The sequence below is a fragment of the Centropristis striata genome, chromosome 8 (assembly GCF_030273125.1).
Source record: "Centropristis striata isolate RG_2023a ecotype Rhode Island chromosome 8, C.striata_1.0, whole genome shotgun sequence".
NCBI classification, from domain to species: domain Eukaryota; kingdom Metazoa; phylum Chordata; class Actinopteri; order Perciformes; family Serranidae; genus Centropristis; species Centropristis striata.
Window position 1 is genome coordinate 4,614,307 of NC_081524.1, and position 25,538 is coordinate 4,639,844.

General features: G+C 35.2%; 1 protein-coding gene across 1 annotated transcript in view; it reads left to right on the plus strand.

Annotated features, from left to right (window-relative positions):
- Window positions 1-25,538, plus strand: part of grik3 (glutamate ionotropic receptor kainate type subunit 3) — a 219,166-nt gene that overhangs the window by 89,937 nt on the left and 103,691 nt on the right. The window lies entirely within an intron of this gene.

The following is a 25,538-nucleotide window of genomic DNA, read 5'->3' on the forward strand; positions in this document are numbered from 1 at the left end:
AGAGAGAAACAGGGTATATGTGGCCAACAGTTGAACAAGCACTAGGCACAATATCATATTGTTGTGGCATTAAAGACATTATTATAAGTTAATAAGCCCATTTTTTAAGCACTTTATTTATAGATTTTTCAAGTTACAGAACAGTAACATTAAACAACAAATCAATCCCACCCACCCACTCCTCACAAGGCCGAAACAAATAATTAATAAAATAAGTCAAATTAAATGAATATGAAATAATAAAATGTAATTAATATATCCAAAAAAAAGGGCAGAAACAGAAAGGGAAAAAAAAGACAATAAGCCCAATTTTAACGATAAATCCAAGTCAGAAATTTGTGAGGTGGAAATATACAGTATATCACAAAAGAAAATGTGCATTTAATTTGTATCACATAGGTTTCGAGGCATTTTATTGCTCTTTGACGAGTATAATATTTGCATGTGTAATGTATTTTGGTAACACTTTACAATAACCATCATTTATAAATGGTAAACAGATTCATTAATCATCATTTATAAACCGTATATAGGCCATTTAGAATGGAAAATACATCATGTATTAATGTTTAACTAACTAAATCATATATAAATGACAAATAGATGGTATATTAATGTAAGTTTATAGTTACTTTACCATTAAGAAACCAATTAATTATAATTAATAGTTCATTAATAGTTTTAGGTGCACTCATGTTAACATTTTTAACACCATATTAAGTATGTTAATGATTTTGAAATGATTCATATAACTTTAAGAAATTGGTTGAAAACATTTAATGATTAAATATGTATAGCACTTTGTAAATAGTTAATAATTGGTTTATAAACCATCCATAAACATCACTTAGTTGGTTATTGTAAAGTGTTACTTGTATTTTCAAACCAGACTAAGAGGAGGCAGCCAAAGCATACACTGTAAAAAAAATCTGTTTCATTTACGGTAAAATACCGGCAGTTGTAGTTGCCAGAACTTTACCGTAAAAAAAACAGTGAGCGTATGTAAATGTAAATATCAGCAAAAGCTGTAATTTTTTACAGAAAAATCCCATTACTTTTAGGGTAATTGTGTCATCATGGCATTTCTCCATAAATTGTACATGATCATTTTATATTTACTGCAAAACTGTGTGTTTTCTACAGTTTATGACATTAAAATTCAAAGTTTTATGCTATTCTTTGATTTACGGTAATTAAAAGTGTCTACTACGGTGATGTACAATGTTTAATTTTACAACCTGATGCAATTTGACAGTGTTTTAATGTAATTTCTACTAATATTTTTTACAGTGTAGCTGGTGAGAAAGCCCGTTTGCAACCTGGTCTCACTGAAATCCGTGAAATAGCCACGGATTTTGCTTAACTCTAAATCCGTGGAATAGCCACGGAATCGCTCAAATTTCCGTGAAACTGACACGGATTTTGCTACAATGCAAGTTAATGACAGTCATATCCCGTGGCTATTGGTTTGTTCCAAGTCACGTGACTTTCAAGGTCCCAGCGGTCAGAACAAAAAACATGGCGGACAGTTCTCTCATTTTTAGTGAAAAATCAATATTTTGACTTAGTTTCTGCATAAAAATGGATTTTGATCACATTTCTAGCGAGAAATATATGTTTTATTTTCTAAATCTTCACTCAGTGAATGTACATAATCACTTTGTATGTTGGAATAGCCACGGGATATGACTGTCATTAACTTGCATTGTAGCGAAATCCGTGTCAGTTTCACAGAAATTTGAGCGATTCCGTGGCTATTCCACGGATTTTGAGTTAAGCGAAATCCGTGGCTATTTCACGGATTTCTGTGAGATCATGTTGCCCGTTTGGGGTCACCATGAAATCGCTTATTGACAAATGTTGCCAAGGATACAATATTTAACTGTATCCTGTATTTATCTCCATGTAAGTCCACTTCATAAACACACACACATGCATTATTGAAGGCGCTCCTTCCAGAGGTGTTGTTTGTGCACAGTGTGGAGCTTTTTTTTTTTTTTCTTTCCCTGCTGTTGGCCACCTTTGTGTCCCACTATGACAAAGTGCCAAGGCTGCAGGTCTGCATATTTTCCGCCACCATATGTGGACAAAGAAAGGTGTCGGAGCAGGGACGGTGATGGACACAGGTAGCCTGGCACGGCTCACCTGGCATTAGTTCCCATTGTCTCGCTCCCCGTATTCCTGGCACAGCCTTTGATTGAACTGGCGGCGAGGTGAGGATTTGGCACGGCGAGGGTTTTTACCTCGGCGGTAACAATAGGCCACAGACGGGGGAGGTGGCTGTTTGTATGGTGCATTGTGCAGCAGGATTGTCTAATGGAGGTTCTCTGTGCATTGTGCACTGTTTCTGGAAAGAGATTTGTGGTTTGTAAAAGGGCAGCCGAGCCCCGCTGCTCACTTTGCCTAATCAATTCTGTGTCCTCGCCGGGTTGTCCCACAATTGTTCTCGTACAGTACGAGGCAGTTTCTCTTTGCTAAAGCATCTAATTGACACGGCCGAGTTTTTATTTTATAGCACGCGGGGAGAAAGATATACCCATTACTTCTAGTTTGGTTTAAGGGCGGAAAAAAAAAAGGGGGATTTTTTCATTTCAAGCACGCCCCGACACACCTAATCATGACCGGGGTGCCCTGTACGGTGCAGAGCACAGGCTCCCGCCCTGACAGATTATCCGGTGTGAATGTTTGGGAATGATAATGAGATCAAAACACCTCACTAAGCTGGGAAGAGAGGGTGGAGACTGGAGAGAGGGAAAGCGAGCAGGAGCGAGAGGGTGAGCGATAGCTGCGATAAATTGCAGAAGCAGAACCACTTGAGCATAAAATTAGATTTTACAAATGTGTTGTTACCTGACAGTCCTCTGACAGAGGAGATATCACAACATTATAGGGCTGCATGAGTACTACTAATCGTATCAAATAAATAAGAATGCCTCTCGGCTATGATAGAGCCGGATGGAGGTTCAATGTGGACAGTGAGTTAGAGAGAGGAATAACATAATTAAAACAGCCTTTCTCATTATGGACTCAAACATTAGACGCTCAAATTCAATTTATATGATAATACATTAAGATCGGTTGAAGCTGTACACACACACGTGAAACATTTGTCTAAATGCTGTCACGCTTAAAACGTCGTCACTTCACATTTTGAAGGAATTATATTGTGATTTCAGGAATAACTGTTTTCTAATGGTGACATTTCTGTCCTCTTTATGCATTATTATGTTTGTAAAATGACTCGCGTGACGGCTGCCTGTTGAACTGATGGGGTTTGCACCGGAGGTGTGTCCACAGAGACAGCGTTTCTGCTGCTGTGCTGCTGTTACAATAATAGCATGTATCATTTCTTATGTCATATTTCCAAAATTAGAAGCAGATACTCTGTGGAGCTGTGCGTTTTACTGCATTTTCCACAACACAGTCCTGTAATTATTTCAGAACAAAAGCTGAATCAAGGGATTCTGTCGAAAACCCCACAGGGCTTTTATTTTGAAACAAAACCGGGCGAAAAAACAGGAAATTTTGTATTGAAAAATAAACTTTTTTTTTTTGCTGTGGCATCTTGAAACTCTAGTAAAAGATGTGCTGTAGCTGATATAGTATCAGTATCCATCCATCCATCCATCCACCCATCCATCCATCCATCCACCATCCACCATCCATCCATCCATCCACCATCCACCATCCACCCATCCACCATCCATCCACCATCCACCATCCATCCATCCATCCACCATCCATCCACCATCCACCCATCCACCATCCATCCACCCATCCACCCATCCACCATCCATCCATCCATCCAACCATCCATCCATCCATCCACCCATCCACCATCCATCCATCCATCCATCCATCCATCCATCCATCCATCCACCATCCATCCATCCATCCATCCATCCATCCATCCATCCATCCTCCCACCCACCCACCCATCCACCATCCTTCCATCCATCCATCCATCCATCCATCCATCCATCCATCCATCCATCCACCCACCCACCCACCCATCCACCATCCATCCATCCATCCATCCATCCATCCATCCATCCATCATCCATCCATCATCCATCCATCCATTTTCCATCCACCATCCATCCATCCACCTATCCATCCATCATACATCCATCATCCATCCATCCACCATCCATCCATCCGTCCATCCATTTTCCTCCGCTTATCCAGGGCCGGGTCGCGGGGGCAGCAGGCTAAGCAAGGCATTAAAGACGTCCAGCTCGAAAATGTTAAAAAACGAACGAAAAAACAAACATAATGTCACTGTCTGCTCAGCTGGGCTCTGTGGCTGCTCTAACCTGTTTAACATAAAAACCAAGAGGTCTCAAGATGCACACACACACTCATTGTCCTGACCGTCAAGCTTCACGGCTGTCTGCGTGGCTCAAGGACACTTTTGTTGGACAAACAATTGATGTTAAGTGGTCCTGAACCTGAATCATCTGTCCCTTCCATCGTATCCCTGCTGCTATCAATTACGATAACAATCTCTATGCTTTGCATTCTATAATACAGTGGAACTAGTTGAGGATGCACCAATGCCTTCATGATTAGAAATAAGTTAAAGAAACATAAGAAAAACACATTTACATTTACGGTGTGTGCAGCCTGTCACTGTAAGAAATATAAGCGCACAATTTACATAATGTATTATGTTGAGGCAGGGTATTTGTGAAAACAATTATTTGCCACGTTATTGGTAGTAACAAATAGTAAGTTAAATACATCATTAAGACAACAATGAAGACTGCATGAATCAGTCTGAGTGACAAATGGAAGCTCTAATTCAAGTCGGCTTTGCAGAGACAGCGTGTGTGTGTGTGTGTGTTTGTGTGTGTGTGTTTGTGTGTGTGTGTTCTTGTACTTCCTACATAGTGAGGACCAGAATACATTTTTAACCAGAGTGAGGACATTTTTGCAAAGTGAGGTCCTCACTTCTTTAAAGGCTTTTTTGAGATTTCAGACTTTGTTTTAAGGGTTAAAGGTTACATGATAATGATAATTAACTGAAACTGAATTGTGTGGTTACAAAACTAACTAAAATTATAGTGAAAATGTCCTTCGTTTTCGTCTTTGTCAACTTTTCTCATACATAATGAAGATGGATAAGGCAAAGGAAACAAAGGCAAAATTTACTGTGACCTCTTTTAATCTCCCACCCAACAAATACCCCATTACAAAAAACAAAAATTAACACTAAAACGAATAAAAACTAAAGCATTTAAAAAAAAAAATGAAACTAAAACTAGCAAACACACTCTAAAAACTCATTAAAACTAAATGAAATTGAAAACAAAAATTCACAACAAAATTAAAACTAAAACTGATGAAAAATCCCAAACTATTATATCCTTGCAAGGGAATTCACTATTACAATGAGGGTCCTCACAAAGATAGAAGTACAAGAATGTGTGTGTGTGTGTGTGTGTGTGTGTGTGTGCGTGTGTGTGTGTGTTCTTGTACTTCCTACATAGTGAGGACCAAGACGCATTTTTAACCAACAGAGTGAGGACATTTTTGCAAAGTGAGGACATTTCGGCCGTTTTAATAAAGACTAAACTAAAACTAAGCATTTTCAAAAAATAAATACTAAACTAAAACTAACAAACTCACTCTAAAAACACATTAAAACTAACTGAAATCGAAAAAAAAAATTCACAACGAAATTAAAACTAAAACTACTGAAAAATCCAAAACTATTATAACCTTCCAAGGGAATTCACTATTACAATGAGGGTCCTCACAAAGATAGAAGTACAAGAATGTGTGTGTATGTGTGTGTGTGTGCGACAAGTCACTGAGGCAAGCTTTATCTCCAGTACGCTCCACGAAGAAATACTGTCTATGTGCATGTTAACCCGCTGCAAGTGTTGCACCATGAATAAATATATATATAGGGTTTTATTCCCCAGGGTGATAAATCTACAGGGAAATATTTTACCTGATGTTTATTGCTCTAGAATTCAAATAGATAACGCTGGTTATATCTGTTGTAGCGCAATGGTCTTCACAATGTTAATGTCAATAATAATCTGTTGTAATTCACTTTGGTTGGTTTCCTGTTTTTTCAAGTGTTGAATATTGCAATTGGAAGTAAGCTTTTTATACGTATGAGAGCACAATTTGTCATTTAAATCTGCCACTTGTTCACACTGGGAGATTTAAGCTAGATATGCCTATGCGTGCATTTGGCATACATGTCAACCAGATTTATAGCTAATCCAGATGTTTGATATATTCCATGTTCAAGTATGCAAAATAAATTATTTACTATACTTATGAGGTTAATAAAGAAAAGTCTCTGAAGCGAAACAGCAGCACATTCACAGCTCCACTCTTTACGTTCCTACCTTTCACAATAAAAGCCCTAAACACGCGCTTATAAGAGAACTTAAATTTACTCAGTATTTCGCTAAGAGGCAACTCAACAGCACAGCTTTTAGTATGAAGGTTTTATCACATTATTTTGCATCACGTTTAATTAACCCTTTGATGCATTAAATAACATGGGTCATTCATTCCCCATGTTATTTCATGCTTGCTGTGTGTTTCTTTGCTTTATCTTTTTAAATCAATTTATTTTATGATTGAATAGTCCAAGTACTCTTTGAATATCTTTTTTTTTATTACAACCGATCATTATATCCGTTTTTCCTTTCATACATAATGAAGAAAAATAGTTTTTTAGTTGTATTATTACATCAATTTGACACACATGAGTCAGAAATGACTCATTCATCCAAATTTGATTTAAAATTAAATGACCTGATACTATAATGATAGTAATTTGTTTCAAATTGTGACTTTCACAGTAAGATGCTCCAAACACACATATATTTAACATATTTAACAATAATTTTAATCTAGAAGGTATTCACAGCGCTTTTTCCACATTTTGTTATGTTACAGCCTTATTCCAAAATTGATTTAATTAATTTTTTTCTTAAAATTATACACACAATACCCCATAATGACATTTTTGACCCGTGTTGTGCTTTAGAAGCAGTAGTAGTGATACAAAAAGGGTTTTTATTCAAAAAGTAAGAAATGAAAACAAAAAATTAGGATGTATGATGATCAAAAACAAACTAATTGAGGAAAACCTGGAATACTGAATGATTACAATAATTTATTGCAAAGATATAGAAAAAAAAACGTAGTCGGGTAACATTATCTAACATTGTCATGCTAATTTGCTAATTGACAGTAGTTTTAGAAGAGAGGACTACGAATTTAGCTACTGTAGCTAACGTTACATGGCGAATAAAACCGTAGGTAACTTAGCACTGTTTTTTGTGATCACAAAATCATACTAAAAACAACTTTATGAGTGTGTTGAATGTTGAATCGTTATCATGCTAGCCACCTAGCGTTAGCTTGGTGGCTAGCATGATATAGTGGAGGACTGGAGTAATCACACCTACCCCAAACTATCTATCAAAGATAAAGTTAAGACAACTGTTGGTAACACTTTACAATAACCATCATTTATAAATGGTAATCAGATAGTTTATTAATGTTTAATCATCATACAAACCGTATATAGGCCATTTACAATGGTAAATACATCATTTATTAATGTTTAACTAACTAAATAATCTATAAATGGCAAATAGTAGTAGATGGTATATTAATGTAAGTTTATAGTTACTTTAACATTAACAAACAATTAAATTATCGTTTATTAATAGTTTAATGTGCACTCATTATAAAAAAATGAACCCCATATTAAGTATGTTAATGATATTGAAATGATTCATATACCTTTAAGAAATTGGTTTTAAACATTTAAAGATTAAATATGTATATAGCACTTTGTAAATGGTTAATAATTGCTTTATAAACCATCTATAAACATCACTTAGTTGGTTATTGTAAAGTGTTACACAACTGTTAAATGTGTTTATATACTCAATACTCTAGAAACTCAAATACTGGGGAAACAAATGGATAACGTTTTTGGGATATCCCTTATGATAAATTAGTCAAATTAATTTGTTCTTGTGGAGCTGAAAGAAACAGCTCAGCCTCCCTTGTTGAGTTTGCAATTCATTTGTATTTTCATGCCAGAACTCTGGTTCAAAATGCTCCTGTGATCAATTCAAAGTCAATATTGTGAGTAAGAAAAGAAAAACCCACAACCCATCTCCTCACTGACAGTTCAAGCTGCTAATATAAGTTCATTTGTTAGAGCTAATTTGATTTTCCACCACCAGCCCAGTAAAATGATCCCAGTTTAATTAAACAAGACTTTTGGTTAAAACGAGTTGCTACATTATATTGACTGTATTTACCATCCATCCATCCATCCATCCATCCATCCATTTTCCTCCGCTTATCCAGGGTTAGGTCATCATTTCTTATGTCATATTACCAAAATTAGAAGCCGATACTCTGTGGCGCTGTGCATTTCACTGCATTTTCCACAACACAGTCCTGTAATTATTTCAGAACAAAAGCTGAATCAAGGGATTCTGTCGAAAACCCCACAGGGCTTTTATTTTGAAACAAAACTGGGCAAAAAAACAGGAAATTTTGTATTTTTTTGGGGCTGTGGCATCTTGAAACCCTAGTAAAAGATGTGCTGTAGCTGATATAGTATCAGTATCCATCCATCCATCCGTCCATCCATTTTCCTCCGCTTATCCTGGGCCGGGTCGCGGGGGCAGCAGGCTGAGCAGGGCATTCCAGATATCAGAAAATGTTTACACATATTTTAAATCAAAAAACAGTACAGTTATTATCAGTTATTATTGGTAGTGACTTTGGACATTGTGGCTGGGGGAGGGACGTCTGGAATGCACTGCTTTCCTGCTGCCCCCGCGACCCGGCCCCGGATAAGCAGAGGAAAGTGGATGCATGGATGGATGGATGATCTTAAGGCATAATTACTTTTAAAAAATGGATTAAACAGGCATTAATAAGAGCTTACTATATTGTTATTATTGGCCAGAATGGTTGTGCCTATAATGAAGATGCTATTAAATCTTAAGTGCAGGCTTTTATTCTTCTATTTCTGTTCATTTTCATGCATTAAAAATGAACACAAACACTTAACAGCAGATGCCAACCATTACACAGCCCATGTAATCGTTGAAACTCAAATGCAAAATATTCACCGACATTACAAAAAACCCTCTAAGAAGGCTTTTTAACTAAACAACCTCTTAAGAAAAAACACATTAGCTTCATTTGCTTCAAGAATATCCTCCCTTTGCTCCTGATATCTTTTTAATCTTATGTCTGTAAACATAGTACTGGAAAAAGCCAGAACATGTCAGAACAACAAAACAAATGTTAAATATAACAACACTATAATTAGTAAATCTTCCAGCGGACTCATTAGTCTTTTACAGTGTTAACAGTCAGCTTTGGCATTTTGCAAATAGTGTGTGTGCAAACATTAGCATGTCACCACATAGCCATCAGTGTTCACACCTTCAGTGTAAACAATATCAGCACAGGAGACCTTCATAATCCAGCAGTTAACACTTTGATTAAGTGAGTAAATACAACGTGTTGGATGGAAGATGCAGCCAACCACAGACATTACTGTAACACGTGGACCACTCTTCTCTCCTCACAGTTATATATCACGCTAAAATACAATATCACACAACTTGGTGAGTGGTAAAAAACAGAATGATTTTATATCAGTGATATATAAATCCGGCGGCCCTGCAAAAGGAAAGTTTTTCAGTTATGCTACTGCTCCGTTTGATGCCTGACTGTCTTCTTCTCTTTGCTAACTGAGACAGAGGCTTATTGGTCGTGCAGTTTTTTTGTATGGATCAGACTTTTGCTTGGTGATTGGCTTGACATTATTATTATTATTATTATTATTATTATTATTATTATTATTATTATTATTATTATTAATAATAATAATATTATATAAACATTATTAAAAACCTATTTATTCTCCTTGGCGTTCAGTCCCAGCTAGGCAAGAATCCTTGGCTTTCTTTTTTACTTTTTTACCCTTTTATTTGTCTTTTGTATCTCTAACTCTAACTCTAACTCTTTTATTACTATTTTATTCTATTGTTTTTAGTATTTTATTCTTTTTATTGTTTTTATTTATACCCAGTTGTGTATGATTTATTCTATTTTAATGACTGTACAGCACTTTGGTCAACTGAGGTTGTTTTTAAATGTGCTCTATAAATAAACTTTGACTTGACTTGACTTGACTTGATATCATATGAAATATGACATATTTTCCATATATTACAATATGACGAGCACCATTTTCAACACGTGACACCCACTGTTGTAGCCAACGTCTTGATTGCAGGTTGCTGCTGTAAAGTGATTAGGGTTAGCCACCAAAACCACTATCCTAACATTAGGGTTAGGCATGACAAACTCTACTATTGTATATAAATTCCTTCAATGGGACATAATCAGGTCTCCTGGTTGAACGACTGGTAGTTTGACCTATCTGCCAACCCTGAACAGATAGTATACGGCTTTTAACATTACGTTACTTCCACACATTTATAACAAAAATGCATGTAAATAGAGGTTGACCGATATATCGGGCCGATATTTGCTCAGTGCAACATCTGCCGTTCTCTGGTGGGCTGCTGCTGATACCGGAAAAAAGAAAAACACATCAAATATGTACATACACAAATGTGTGGATCATCTGAGGCGCCACCACCTCCAGGCCTAGAACAACATGCACATTGTTTGCTATCCAACTGTTAATATGTTTGGTTTGTTTTGTTAATAAATGTTTCTTTTTTTGTTTAAATTGAGACTTGTGTAACATTTGTTATCATTGTGTCATTTTTATCATGCAAATGGAGGGAGAAAAGGAAATATCGGCTTCAAGAATCGGCCCAAAAAAATCAGCAGCACATATCAGGGATCGGTTAAGACTGATGTCAAAATAATGGGTATAGGCATCGGCCTTAAAGAACCTGTATCGGTCGACTACTAGTAAATACTAAACATACTAATGAGATTATGGACAGTCCACCAGCCAATATTGATCTGGCATGTTTCAACTGTACAACAACAATGACATATTTACCAGCGCAGAGAAAAGTGTCCGGCAGTGTTTTGACATTTTGCTGATGAGCTCACTTCATAGTCCTCTACAGAGAACTCCCTAGACAGTGAAGAGGGATAGTGAATGAGTCATTTGGAGGATATGTTTTTCATTGGAATACAGAAACTTACAAAACCAACAACCCTTCCCAACTTGCAAACCTATTGGTGTTTTAACCCTCTGGGGTCTGTGATGGTGGCGTCCTGATCAGATCACGTGACGTTTAACAACAAAACTAGGTCACATGGAGCGCTGCTACCAACTTCACTCCAAAGTACAAACTTTAAACTTTCTCCCAGTTTTTGTTTGACATTCCTAGCTCATGTAAAACAAAAGATATGATAGTTTTAATTTGATAGTACAGAAATATTTGAGCGTTTGTGTAGCTCTCTGTGTAATTTCGCACATAGTTTATTTTGAACAGTTGCAGCTAACAAGGGAAAAAAGCCTATAAATATACATGTTTTTATGGGACTTTTTTGGATATAGTTTTATTATATTTAAATTCTACCTTTTTATATGTTCATATTTGTATCCTATCTTTACATTTTCAAGTTCCAAAACAGTTCATTGAGCATATTTGTGGTTTTTATTGTAGTAAATAGTATAATTTTTCTACTCGGATTTAATGACTTTTGGGCTCAATATGTTGATAAAGTAGGTGAACTCTATGGAGTCTTGGACTATTTTTCCATTTTTGAATCCTTTTCATGTCTTTTTTGGTCATTATGTGTCTGTTGTTGTGTCTTTTTTTAGTTATTTTGTGTCTTTTTTGGTCATTTTGTGTCTGTTGTTGTGTCTTTTTTGGTCATGTTGTCTCTTTTTTGTCATTTTGTGTCTTCTGTGTCTTTTGTGGTTATTTTTGTGTCTTTTTTTGATGTCATGAAGAAGTCATGCTCCGGCGCTTTCGTGGACTGCATGTAGGTGAAGAAAAATTGGATACCAAAAGTATTCAAAAACGGCCAAAATTGGCTCAGAACCCAGAGTGTCAACTCAGATGCACATGAATTTTTTATATCATTAGTTTGCAGGCTTTTCACTTGAGAAATTAATCATCCAGTCATTTACGCCCCCTTATTTATAGTAAGGGCTACAGGGTGATTAGAGCTTTAGGAGAAAGACATAGAAACATGGCGAACAGCTCGCTGACTCACTGCCGGGCTGACACGTCAACAAACATTTACATACACAACATCTACAGGTAATGTTAGAGTCTCAGATAGAACTGACCTGCATGTGTTTGAACTGTGGGAGGAGAACCGGAGCAGCGGGGGGGAACATGGGGAGCAGAACCACAGCTAAGATCAAACCCACAACCTTCTTGCTGTGAGGTGACTTTGCTAACTAATGAGCCAACATGCTGCCAGACACCATTAATTAACGAGCACTCTTAATTTCCTCTCATGATACTTATCATTGATTTAATGCAACTGAATCCTGCTCGGCTTCTTTCTTTTTTTTTTTTTTTTGTACCATGTGTGGTATAAAATGCATTATTGGCTAAGTTCACCCCCGGTCCCAGTATTGTATAACAGTTATTCCCAAGTGTTGTGTTGTTACCCATAATTATGAGGGGACATATTCTTCCCAGAATTGGCTGCATTTCCAAACATTCATGGCGGTTGGTGTGTGTGCTTTGTGCTGGTCATTGTTTGCTGCCATCATTGTGTAACTGAGTGCTGTTGCACATCCAGGGAGACAGGAAGCTATTCACAAGGAGATTGGGAATCCCACCAGTGAAAAGAAAAGTACAAAAGAGCAACACTAAAAGATGCAGTGGGCGAGCACATATGTATCCAAGAGCATAATGAGCAAGTTTCATTGTTTGGGCTTCTGCATTTGGTCTGTCTTGCAGTGAGGAGTTTGTTTTTAACAAGCTGAATTTATCATACAATGGGAGGCAATATAAATAAAATATGAATATGTACTACATCCACCCATCCACCTACAGTAGTCCATCAATTACCAGCTGCATTCAGGGGTTAGTTGCGAACAGGCGGCAACCTCCGGGTCTGAGCAGGGAGGCAAACCAGGAAGTGCCTTGAGCTGCATTATACCAGAAATTCCAGCAGGGGGCGCTAAGTTTGGCTGCAGAAGCATTTGGGTCCATTCATTTCAATGCAAAATGAGAAAACTTCTAACTTGATTTATTACCTCAGAATTTATTTTAGGACAAAACTATGGTCTCAATCGCGAGTAAAAAATCTTCTTCAAGACAATCTGATGTTAATGGTTCTAATAATGCAGGGGTCTCAAACTCAAATTAGTATCAAAATGACCAAAAAAGAAACACAGAATTACTAAAAAAAAGACACAAAATGACCAAAATATACACAGAAGTACCAAAAAAGACACACAATGACCCAAAATATACACAGAATTACCAAAAAAGACACAAAATTATTAAAAAAAAGACACCAAATGACTGAAAAACATCAAATTACTTAAAAAAAGACACAAAATGACAAAAAAGACACAAAATGACAAAAATATACATAGAATTACGAGAAGACACAAAATTATTTAAAAAAGGCAGAGAATTACCAAAAAAAACACAAAATTACCAAAAAAAGTAATTAAAGGGACCTTCCACACACAACACAGTAAAGTGCCATTCATATAAAACTCACATTAAACTTTCATATCAAGGTGGGGGCCACAAAATATCGTGACGAGGGCCGCAATTGGCCCGCGGGCCGCGAGTTTGAGACCCATGTAATAATGGCCCCATTTAGAAGAAAATAGAAGATAAAGAATCGTATGATTTGGGGGCGGGGCTACCTTTGATTGACAGGTCACTAACAAGGCGAGCCGTCATCAGGAGAGAAGCAGAACAATGCGTATCCACGGCAACGTGTCATTAAAGTTATATATAACGTTATATAAATAGAAAAAAGGATATGTAGCGGTTTGGTTTCATAACTTTGACTCTCTTTAACTGTATTTTCACTTAATGACAGTTTATTTGAATACCACCACCAACTAAAATGGAGTTACGCTGGTTTAGGACGAGAAGTGAGGTAATGAAATAATATTCAGTGTTGTTGTGAAGCTGGTTGTTAACAGCAAGTAAGGTCAGATTGTTGCTTAGCAGAAAAAATAACACAAAGGTCATCGATCTTGTTTCTCTTCAGCACAGATTTCATGTTGAACAAGGGCAGAGTATCACCGTTTTACTGCAGGAGTGAAAAGTGGAGATACCAAAAAATGACCTTGTCTTGCTTTTAAATCATGGGTACTGCATTTGTTTTGAACCCACACACACACACACACACACACACACACACATTCTTGTACTTCTATCTTTGTGAGGGCCCGCATTGGAACAGTGAATTCTCTAGCAAAGTTATAATAGTGTTGGATTTTTATTATTTATTAATTCATCATTTATTTTATTTTATTTTTTTGTATTATTTTTACTCATTTTATTATCATTATTATTATTATTATATTAGTTTTTGTTATAATTTTGTCGTGAATTTTTGTTGTCAAATTCAGTTACTGTTATTTAGTTTTTAGAGTGAGTTTGCTCGTTTTAGTTTAGTTTTTTTTTTTCAAAATGCTTTAGTTTTAGTTTAGTTTTTATTAGTTGTAGTTTTTTGTAATGGGGTATTTGTTGGGTGGGAGATTAAAAGAGGTCACAGTAAATTTTGCCTTTATTTCCTTTGTCTGATCCATCTTCATTATGTATGAAAAAAGTTGACAAAGACGAAAACAAAGGACATTTTCACTATAATTTAAGTTAGTTTTGCAACCACACAATACAGTTTCAGTTAATTATCATTATCATGTAACCTTTAACCCTTAAAACAAAGTCTGAAATCTCAAAAAAGCCTTTAAAGAAGTGAGGACCAGCCGAAATGTCCTCACTTTGCAAAAACGTCCTCACTCTGTTGGTTAAAAACGTATTCCGGTCCTCACTATGTAGGAAGTACAAGAACACACACACACACACACACACACACACACAGAAAAAAAAAGTTGTTTAAGCAGGAAGGGATTTATTTCAACTCAAAATTCAAATTTTCTGATTCCCTTAGACAATGGGTGTTAATCTGACAATCTCTGGGTTGTGTTGTTGTTGTTGTTGTTGTGTGATTGTTCTAAGGACAGGAACAAACATATTCTCATAAGCACCAGTGTTTACATTACATTGCAAACAAATATGACTTCTCCAATCTTGGATGTAAGCCCAAGCAATTCAATGAATGAATAATCATAGTTGGGAAAACAACAAAGCGAACAGACTCCCATTTTATCACACAGCAGCTCTGAGATCAGGATCACTTATTCACTGCCGGCTTCATTCAGCAGGAAGAAGAAATGTTATTTAAAAAAAGCAACAATGGATTTGAGCAAACGCAACTCAAACTTCTCTTTTCGGTAGTTCAGTTCAGTCAATATTTAAAAAAAATGTGTACTATCAGCAAGGATCCACAGTATACAGGAGCATCTCAATACATTAGAATATGCTGCCCCCGCGACCCGGCCCCGAATAAGCGGAGGAAAATTACGAGATAAAAAAGTTGAAATTATGAGATAAAAAAGTGATATTTATCACATTAAAAAGTCATAATTACAAAATGAAAAAGTCAAAATTATGAGATAAAAAAGTTGAAATTATGAGATAAAAAAGTGATATTTATCAGATAAAAAGTCAAAATTACAAGATAAAAAAGTTGAAATTAAAGATAAAAGTCATAATTATCAGATAAAAGGTCATAATTACGAGATAAAAAGTCAAAATTATGAGATAAAAAGTTGAAATTGAAGATAAAAAAGTGATCATTTTTGAGATAAAAAGTCATATAGATGGACGTACTTTTCAGAGGCCAACATTTCAATATTAAACATACTTTTTAAAATTGGTCTTCAGTCATATTAATTTTTTTTGAGACACTGAATTTTAGATCTTCATTAAATGTAAGCCATAATTTTAAGAGTTAATTTCTTATTTTAAGCAACATGCTTATTTCTATAATTGCATGTGTTTTTTGTCTCTTGTCTCCACACACCCTGAGGAAGGCGCAAGATGACACACGTTGGTGTTTTTTATATGCAACCCATGTGAAATAAAGGGCTTTTAACTTTTGCCAATACACCAGAGTGTTTGCATTTTCGGTAACACTTTACAATAACCATCTCAGTGATGTTTATAGATGGTTTATAAACCAATTATTATTAACCATTTACAAAATTCTATACATATTTAATCTTTAAATGTTTTCAAGCAATTTCTTAAAGGTATAAGAATAATTTTGAAATCATTTACATACTTAATCTGGTTAAAAATGTTATAATGAGTGTAAAGCTATTAATAAACTAATAATTATGCTTGTTTATGGTAAAGTAATCTATTTGGCATTTATAAATTATAGTTCAACATTATTACATTTTCTATTCACCATTCTAAATGGCCTATATACGGTTTATAAATGATGATTAAACATTAATAAACTATCTGTTTACCATTTATAAATGGTCTATTTACCATCTATAAATGATAGTTATTGTAAAGTGTTACCGCATTTTCTTCTTTTGAATGCTTATTTGTAGATTTGACAATCTTAATTTAAGAAATCTTGCCATTTGAAATTATCTGTCCATGCAGCGAGATCGTTTCCTTCAGATTTAGTGTTTTATCAGGTTTTTAGACACAAAAAACACCTTTTTTGCAGCGCAGCGTCATCCGAGTACAAATTGTATTTGTACGTTATGGCCCATGAGAAGCGAGTAATTATCAGTTGTCGGTATGGGCTGACTAACTAACTATCAGTAAGTGAAATATAACAAAAACTTATCGGTGTCACTTCTCAACGACATAATATATAACTTTATCATAATGTTGAAAAAGTCATCAAGCCAAACAAACCGGTAAAAATAGCAGAAGCAACCCCGGCATGGTTCTATTTTAATGTCACTTTGTTTTGGCAGACTGTCATTCTGTCACTCAGATCGCTCTCTTTGAAGTCTGCAGTCAGTAAAAGCTGCAGTCGACGTTAAAAATAAGTTTTTTTTCCTCCGTGGTACCCAGATGATTCCAAGCTAAGCTGGCTGGCAGGCAGCGTGCCACTACATAACAGCAGAGACGGCTTTATGCTTGTGCACTTGCCCACGTTGTTTGCGGGAACACAACATGTGGGGCTTTTCATGCTACAACATGGATTTTTGCAAGGGCATGTACTCGCTGAAATGTGAAACCTCTGATTTTGACTCGACACAGCTTGTCTCTGTCGGCTCCTCGGGGCCTTTGCAGACCTTTTCTGCACTCGCTCACAACAGCTTCTGCTTGGGAAGAAGAAAAACTGCTTCATTTTTTATTCACACCACAAATTACCAAAGGCTTTCATTTACATGCAGGCCAAATGTTTTATTAATGTATAATTTATTAGCTTAAATAATAAGACTTTAGCTCTTGTAATGGGCACTTTGGTAGCGTTTTTTGCTAGTTTAACTGTTTTGTTTTTTCAATGTCTTGCTGGTGTTTTTGTTCCTGTATCAATATATATATATATATAACACTTTAATATCTGCAGGAAGGCATTACTTTGTAGTTTTTTCATGTTAACTGCCATTACACAATATATTATTTATTGATGCTTTTGCTTTGTGTTGCTAGATCTGCCACAATAAAGTGTAACATGTGTTATAATATATAATAAAACACTGCAAAAAGAGGTGTTTCAGCCACAGGAAGAGGTAAACTCGTGTTAGGAACAGCCTCAGGGTCTAGAAACTGAGTATTTATAGAGGGAGGAAAACGTTTTTTTGTTTTGTTTTAATTTTTTTTTAAAACAGATAAGATGCCAAAGAATATAACAGTCCAAAAGAAGTATGCAGAACAAGGCTGCATCATTATTCAGATGTTAACTGCAAAAAAGGTGTTTAGTCTAAAAACAAGATAAAACACTAAATCTGAGGGAAATGATCTTGCTGCATGGACAGATAATTTACCTTGACGAGATTTCTTAAATTAAGATTATTAAATCTAGAAATAAGCATGTTGAACGCTTAAAATGAGAAATTAACTCTTAAAACAAGATGAACTGGCCCGAGTAGAGTGACCTGACAATTATTTGTTTCTTATCAAGATAAAAAAAAAAAAAAACTTTCAATTTAGAAGTGTTAGATAATTTATCTTGTTTTAAGAGTAAATTTCTTATTTTAAGTGTTCAACATGCTTATTTCTAGATTTAACAGCCTGAATCTACATTGCATCTCTGCCGGCTGTTAGTCTCTGTGCGCTCAGCTGAGCAAGTACACTGCAAAAAAGGTGTTTAGTCTAAAAACCAGATAAAAACACTAAATCTGAGGGAAATGATCGTACAACATGCTTATTTCTAGATTTAATAATCTTAATTTAAGAAATCATGTCAAGTGAAATGATCTGTCCATGCAGCAAGATCATTTCCCTCAGATTTACTGTTTTTATCTGGTTTTTAGACCTGGTATCTTGGTATCTTCAGGAAATATTTCGAGAAAAAAGTGGCAAATTTACTCGACAAAAGTGGCAAATCTACAAGAACAAAAAGTTGCAGATTTAAGAGATTTAAAGTGGGGGAAAAGCAACTTTTTTCTCCCAGATTCACCACTTTAAATCTCATAAATCTGCACATTTTTTCTCGTAGATTTGCCACTTTGATCTCGTAGACTTTTTTCTCAAAATATTATCCCCCTCCCCCCTTTTACACATTCTGGCAGTATGTAATTTGCAATTATTTCAACGAAGCCCTATTAAGGGTTAATAAGACTTTACACTACTTCTACTAGTTTTCCCTGCCGTTGGTTAATATTCCCATTAAGTTTAAATGGTCTGATTTCACTTTCTGCAGTTTTAAAGTGGAATTGGATTCGTCCTCTTTTCCACATAATATCAATCTGTGGCTTTTCAATGCAGCTGATCCACAAAGTACTCAAAGGACAAATTATGGAAACAGCTGCAATTAGTGTCTGATTTATATATTGTGGTGGGACCTTAGAGACTAATTAAAGCCCTTTGTGTTCTTGTCTATTGGAGACATGCTAATTTGAAGCCTTTTGACTGAGATTCACAAGAACCAATCTGAAATTCATGCATCTCAATTTGCAAGCGCCCACTCTGCAATAACGAACATTCAGTGGAGTTGTTTAAATGGGAACTTGTAAACATGTTCCATAATATTACAATCTCTACATCATTAGAGTAAATCTTGTGCGATGCTAAAAAAAATATAACTGCTGTTCCCTTTTTGGATGGAGTTGTGGGAGCTCTGGTACGTTAAGGCTTTAACCCTTTGATGACAACATATAAAACACCTTTTAATGCACAACATGGGTCAAAAATGACCCCACATTCATTCCCCATGTTATTTCATGCTGGCTGTGTGTTTGAATATCTTTTTTTTTTATTACAACAGATCATTATATCCATTTTTCCTTTCATACTTTATGGAGGAAAATAGTTTTTGTATTATTACATCAAGTTTACACACATGGGTCAAAAATGACCTATATGTGTAACTTTGTACGTCTTATTTTGAAGGTTTAACTTTAAAAGAGTTGTTAGAACCACCAGATTACATTGTAAAATCACATATTTTAACATTTGAGACTTATTAGAGCCACCAAATAATAATTTCCATTGGAAAAAAATATCAATTTAGTTAGTTTAATTAATTAAGTTAGTTAATATTTATGTCTTCTTTGTCAGGTTTTAAAGTGGTGACAACATATAAACACCTTCTAATGCACAACATGGGTCAAAAATGACCTTGTGGTAAAAAACCCGGCAGCTCTGGTTGCCAGAACTTTACCGTAAATACGGTGCAACTTTTTGTAATATTACGGTAAAATGATATTAGCACTGTTTATTTCCTGTTTAAGATTGCCATTTTAGTCCATATTTTATCGTAAAAAATAGTTTTTACATCAAAATAAACACTGTTCTGCCATATAACTGACAAGAAAATACTTTATAAATGCCGCATGAATTAAAGATTTTACCATTAAATATTACAATATATTTCTGTTAGAGATATGGTGTTTAGTACATTTAACAGTGAGAAAAAGTTAGTTTTTTTTACAAAAATAGATGCAAAAATGATGGCTTGTATATATATTACACTATATTATTTGCTTCAAACACAGTTTTTTTTTTTTTTGCAGTGGAGTTATGTATAAAAAAAAACATACTGTTTTGGCTGATATATACATTTACGGTGTTTCATTGTTACTTATTTAATTAACCCATTTATCATTTTACGATCTTTTTCTGTCATGGTTTAGCAGTTTTTTGACATTTTTTTAGTTCCACCTCTCCACTAGCATGCTGCTATAATAATAATAATAATAATAATAATAATATTATAAAAAAGGCACAGGAAGGAAATCAATAAAGTGGCTTTAATTTAATTAGGTCTAATGAGATTTGAAAAGTATGAAGTGATTTATCTTATTTGAGTGTTTTTGTGTGCTCTGTGTTTGTTGTGAGGATTATTTCTCCCCGTGGCCCAGCAAACAAACACCGCCACCGCCTGCCAGCCGGGTTTTATTTCACTAATCCCACAGAATACCTGGTTGCAGAGATTTGAGCTGGGAAATATAGCACCTGTGACCCCCCGATGCCCCCGAACAGACCCTGGGTGCCTGGATCACTGACTCACACATCTCTGCTGCTGGAGGCGGAGCAGAGCGGAGCTCATCTCGCTATTTATGACTCCGAGCTCCCTGGATGGCGAGGGGACGTGATGCATAAACCGCCCGGTGGAATGCGTCACATTAAAATAAATGAATCCTTCCATTTCATGGGGAAATCTCATTAGAGTACATTAAGTAATTGCTGGAGTATATAGTAATTTGACTGTTAAGAGGATCAAATGTGCATTGCTCAGAAGCACTTTAACAAATTTAATAAACAGGGGGAAACCTGCTCCTCGGGAGGAAAATCCTGCGGATAATTTGCTTTGCCCTTTTCAGAAATCTGCCATAAGCACAATAGAGTTAAAGTCTTTGATGCACAACATGAGTCTAAAGAGACCCGATCAAGTTTTTATATTCTATATCTTTGCAATTCATTAATTTCATCATTCAGTGTTGCAGGTTTTCCTCAAATAACTTGTTTTTGATCATCATACATGCTATTTTTTTCGTTTTAATTTCTTACTTTTTGAATAAAAACCCTTTTTTTATCACTATACTTCTAATGTACAAGGTGATTTTATGACCCATGTTGTGCATTAGAAGGTGTTTATATGTTGTCACCGCTTTAAAACCTGACAAAGAAGACACAAATATTAACTATCCTATGTTGTTAAATTGGTGTTTTTCCAATGGAAATTATTATTTGGTGGCTCTAATAAGTCTCAAATGTTAAATTATGTGATTTTCCAATGTAATCTGGTGGTTCTAACAACTCTTTTAAAGTTAAACATTCAGAATAAGACAAACATAGTTACACATTTACTCAAATTGTTAATTTAGTGAATCACTTTTTGTATCACTACGCTTCTAATGCACAAGGTCATTTTTGACCCATGTGTGTAAACTTGATGTAATAATACAAAAACTATTTTTCTTCATAAAGTATGAAAGGAAAAATGGATATAATGATCTGTTGTAATATATAAAAAAAGATATTCAAACACACAGCCAGCATGAAATAACATGAGGAATGAATGCGGGTCATTTTGGACCCATGTTGTGCATTAGAAGGTGTTTTTTTATATTGTGCATCAAAGGGTTAAAAGAGATGATGTGCTTTTTAGGAACATTAGCTTATGGAGACACTGCCTAAAAAAGACATTTTGTGTCTTTTTTGGTCATTTTGTGTCTTTTTTTGGTAATTTTGTGTCTTTTTTGGTCATTTTGTGTCTTTTCTGGTCATTTTGTGTAATTTATAGATCATTTTGTGGTCAATTTGTGTCTTTTCTGGTCAGTTTGTGTCTTTTTGTGGTCATTTTTTGTCATTTTTTGGTCAATTCGAGTCCTTTTTTGCTTAATTCTATGTCATGTTTATATTGTGCATCAAAGGGTTAAAAGAGATGATGTGCTGCTTCCTCCTTTGTTGTGTCTTTTCTAAGTTGCATATCTAAAGGTTATCCTAAAGAGACATCTGACTCAAAGTCAGCATAAACAGGCAGCAGAAATAACTTTAAAGACATCTGCTGCAGTGATCTAGTGTTTAGAGATGTTGTGAAGAAGAAAACACGTTTCAAAGGTTGTCTCTAACGCTCAGATGATGGCCGTAAAAGTTTAGCTTAACTACAGACGTTTGTAACTTTTGATGACAGTGAACTTTTTTTCTTCCGAGCTGACGGAAGATGGCAGAGACATTTTCCTTTGTTATTGAAATGGATAATGTGATGAGAGTGGAGGTGGAGGAGCCAGTGTCTCCATAAGCTGATGTTCCTACAGGCGTCTCTGAGAGAAGCTGTCTAACTGTCTTCTTAAAGGCTGCAGCGGAGACACGCAGGGACTTTGTTGTCTTCTATCTGACAGAACATTAATGTTTGTTACTTTAGAAATTACACACGAATGTTGGAACTTTGACGTTTTCGACGTTGTTATGCCGAGGACAGGACTGACTTTTGAATACCCTCCGTTAATGAAAATAACTTGATTTCCATACATTAAATGTTTGATAATTTGGTGTTAAACTGGTATGAATAGAAATGTTTGGTCATTTTGTGTCCTTTTTTGCTTAATTTTATGTCTTTTTTGTCATTTTGTGTCTTTTTTGGTCATTTTGTGTCTTTTTTTGTTCATTTTGTGTCTTTTTTTGTTCATTTTTAGTCATTTTGTGGTCAATTAGAGTCCATTTTTGCTTAATTTTATGTATTTTTTGGTCATTTTGTGTCTTTTTTGGTCATTTTGTGTCTTTTTTTGGTCATTTTGTGTCTTTTTTAGATCATTTTAGTCATTTTGTGGTCAATTAGAGTCCTTTTTTGCTTAATTTGATGTACTTTTTTGTCATTTTGTGTCTTTTTTGGTCATTTTGTGTGTTTTTTTGGTCATTTTGTGTCTTTTTTAGATCATTTTTAGTCATTTTGTGGTCAATTTGAGTCCTTTTTTGCTTAATTTTATGTATTTTTTTGTCATTTTGTGTCTTTTTTGGTAATTTTGTGTCTTTTTTTGGTCATTTTGTGTCTTTTTTAGATCATTTTGTGGTCATTTTGTGTCTTTCTTTTGTCATTTTGTGTCTTTTTTTGTCATTTTGTGTCTTTTTTGGTCATTTTGTGTCTTTTTTTGGTCATTTTGTGTCTTTTTTAGATCATTTTGTGGTCATTTTGTGTCTTTCTTTTGTCATTTTGTGTCTTTTTTTGTCATTTTGTGTCTTTTTTTGTCATTTTGTGTCTTTTTTTGGTCATTTTGTGTCTTTTTTAGATCATTTTGTGGTCAATTTGTGTCTTTTTTGGGTCATTTTGTGTCTTTTTTGGTCATTTTGTGTCTTTTCTGGTTATTTTGTGTCTTTTTTAGATCATTTTGTGGTCAATTTGTGTCTTTTTAGGTCATTTTGTTTCCTTTTTTTGGTCGTTTTGTGGTTTTCCCCCAAAGTTTGAATAGAAATGTAATGGAAGTATTACACTTCCATGACAAAAGACTGAAAAAAGTCCAAACTGAAGCAACAGAAGCCGAGATATTTGAGTCCCTAGTGTGGAATAACTCCAAAAACATTAGATTGTACATTTCCCAATATGCGAAAAATTCCATTCAGTTGATTTTACATTGCAAATCCATATTTCATTCTTTCTAACCCTCCAGGCTTTTGAAAGCTTTCAAAGACTCTCCAGAGTAGGACGAGGGAAAGTTGAACAGGTAGTTTTAGTCTGGATCGTCCAGGTCTGGAACGTTTCAGCACCAGGAGCTTTAGAAGAGTCTGTTTTGTTTAATCCATCAAGTGTTGCAATGGTGCGTTCAATGTCATTGGTATTAAAGTGCACAGTGAACTCTGACGGCTTGAAATTGACACTGGCACTATTCATCTTTTCTCACCGGCCAACATGGCGGCATGAAACAAGTAACAAAGTGTGGAGCTGCGTCCACACTTTTTGTCAGTTTTTAGTCATTTTGTGTCTTTTCTTGGTAATTTTGTCTTTTTTGGTAATTTTGTGTTTCATTTTGTGTCTTTTTTAGATCATTTTGTGGTCATTTTGTGTCTATTTTGGTAATTTTTTATCTTTTCTTGGTCATTTTGTGTTTTTTGGTAATTTTGTGTCTTTTCTGGTCATTTTGTGTAATTTATAGATCATTTTGTGGTCAATTTGTGTCTTTTTTGGTCATTTTTTGTCTTTTTTAGATCAGTTTGTGTCTTTTTTGGTCAGTTTGTGCCTTTTTGTGGTCATTCTTTGTCATTTTTTGGTCAATTCGAGTCCTTTTTTGCTTAATTCTAAGTCATTTTTTGGTCATTTTGTGTCTTTTTTTGATCATTTTGTGTCATTTTGCCGTCAATTTAATTCTTTTTTGGGGTCATTTTGTGTCTTTTCTGACAAATCCCAAAGTATCAAGTTGTTACTTTCCAAGGAGTCTCTGGCTTGAAGCTGACTGTTACACACTCAGGAGGTCAGAATGGACCTTTAAACTTACAGCAAAGGACTTAAATTAAAAGTAACAATAAAATATAAAAATATATATAAATGCACAGACAGAGAGATGTTTTAGTTGTTGTCTGCTTCATTTTTTGTCCAAAATTCATCGTATCAACTGAGTTTGTCTGATCTGAACTCAAAAAGGTTGAGAACTTCTGCTCTAAGTGACCTAAATTGAATTCACACATTTTATTTTGGGAGATTGAGCTTTATTTTCTGCCCTGCAGGCCCAATATATGATAAGAAAGATGAGTCATAAGAAACAAGATGTAGTGTGGCAGCGATGGTCTAATACACACCAGCGATACTCTCGTACTTTGATGTGCTCGTAGACATGTTTTGTAAGTTTGGAGCAGCCCATTTGGAGAATGGAAAAATACTTTCCCTTTGAATTTCATGTAAAAGAAGAGTGCCCGTGTCCAGTTATCTGCTGCACCAACGTGGTATTCTGGTGAAATAAAAGGACTTGTTAATGGAGAGACGAGATATTCTGCTGCCCTGATGGAACAGACAGACAGACACACATTACTCACACACTCCTTAAACCCATTATGGCTTTAGACTTCAAAGCTGATATTGGTTTTTTGAGCATTCGCTGAAAATGGAGAGGGTTGCTCCATGTTTGCTGAGCAAATTTAATACCTCGTGTTATGTGCACTGCTCCCCTCGCTGCTAGTCCTATAAGAGCAAATGGCTCTCGATATTTCTCTCTATTTAGCCTCATACCTGGAATTGTGTCTGCCTTTTTTTTCCCTTTGCTTGTGATTATGTTTGAGATCGACTGTGTTTTTTTAGTCATTTTGTGTCTTTTCTGGTCATTTTGTTTCCTTTTTTTGGTAACTTTGTCTTTTTTGGTAATTTTGTGTCTTTTTTAGATCATTTTGTGGTCATTTTGTGGT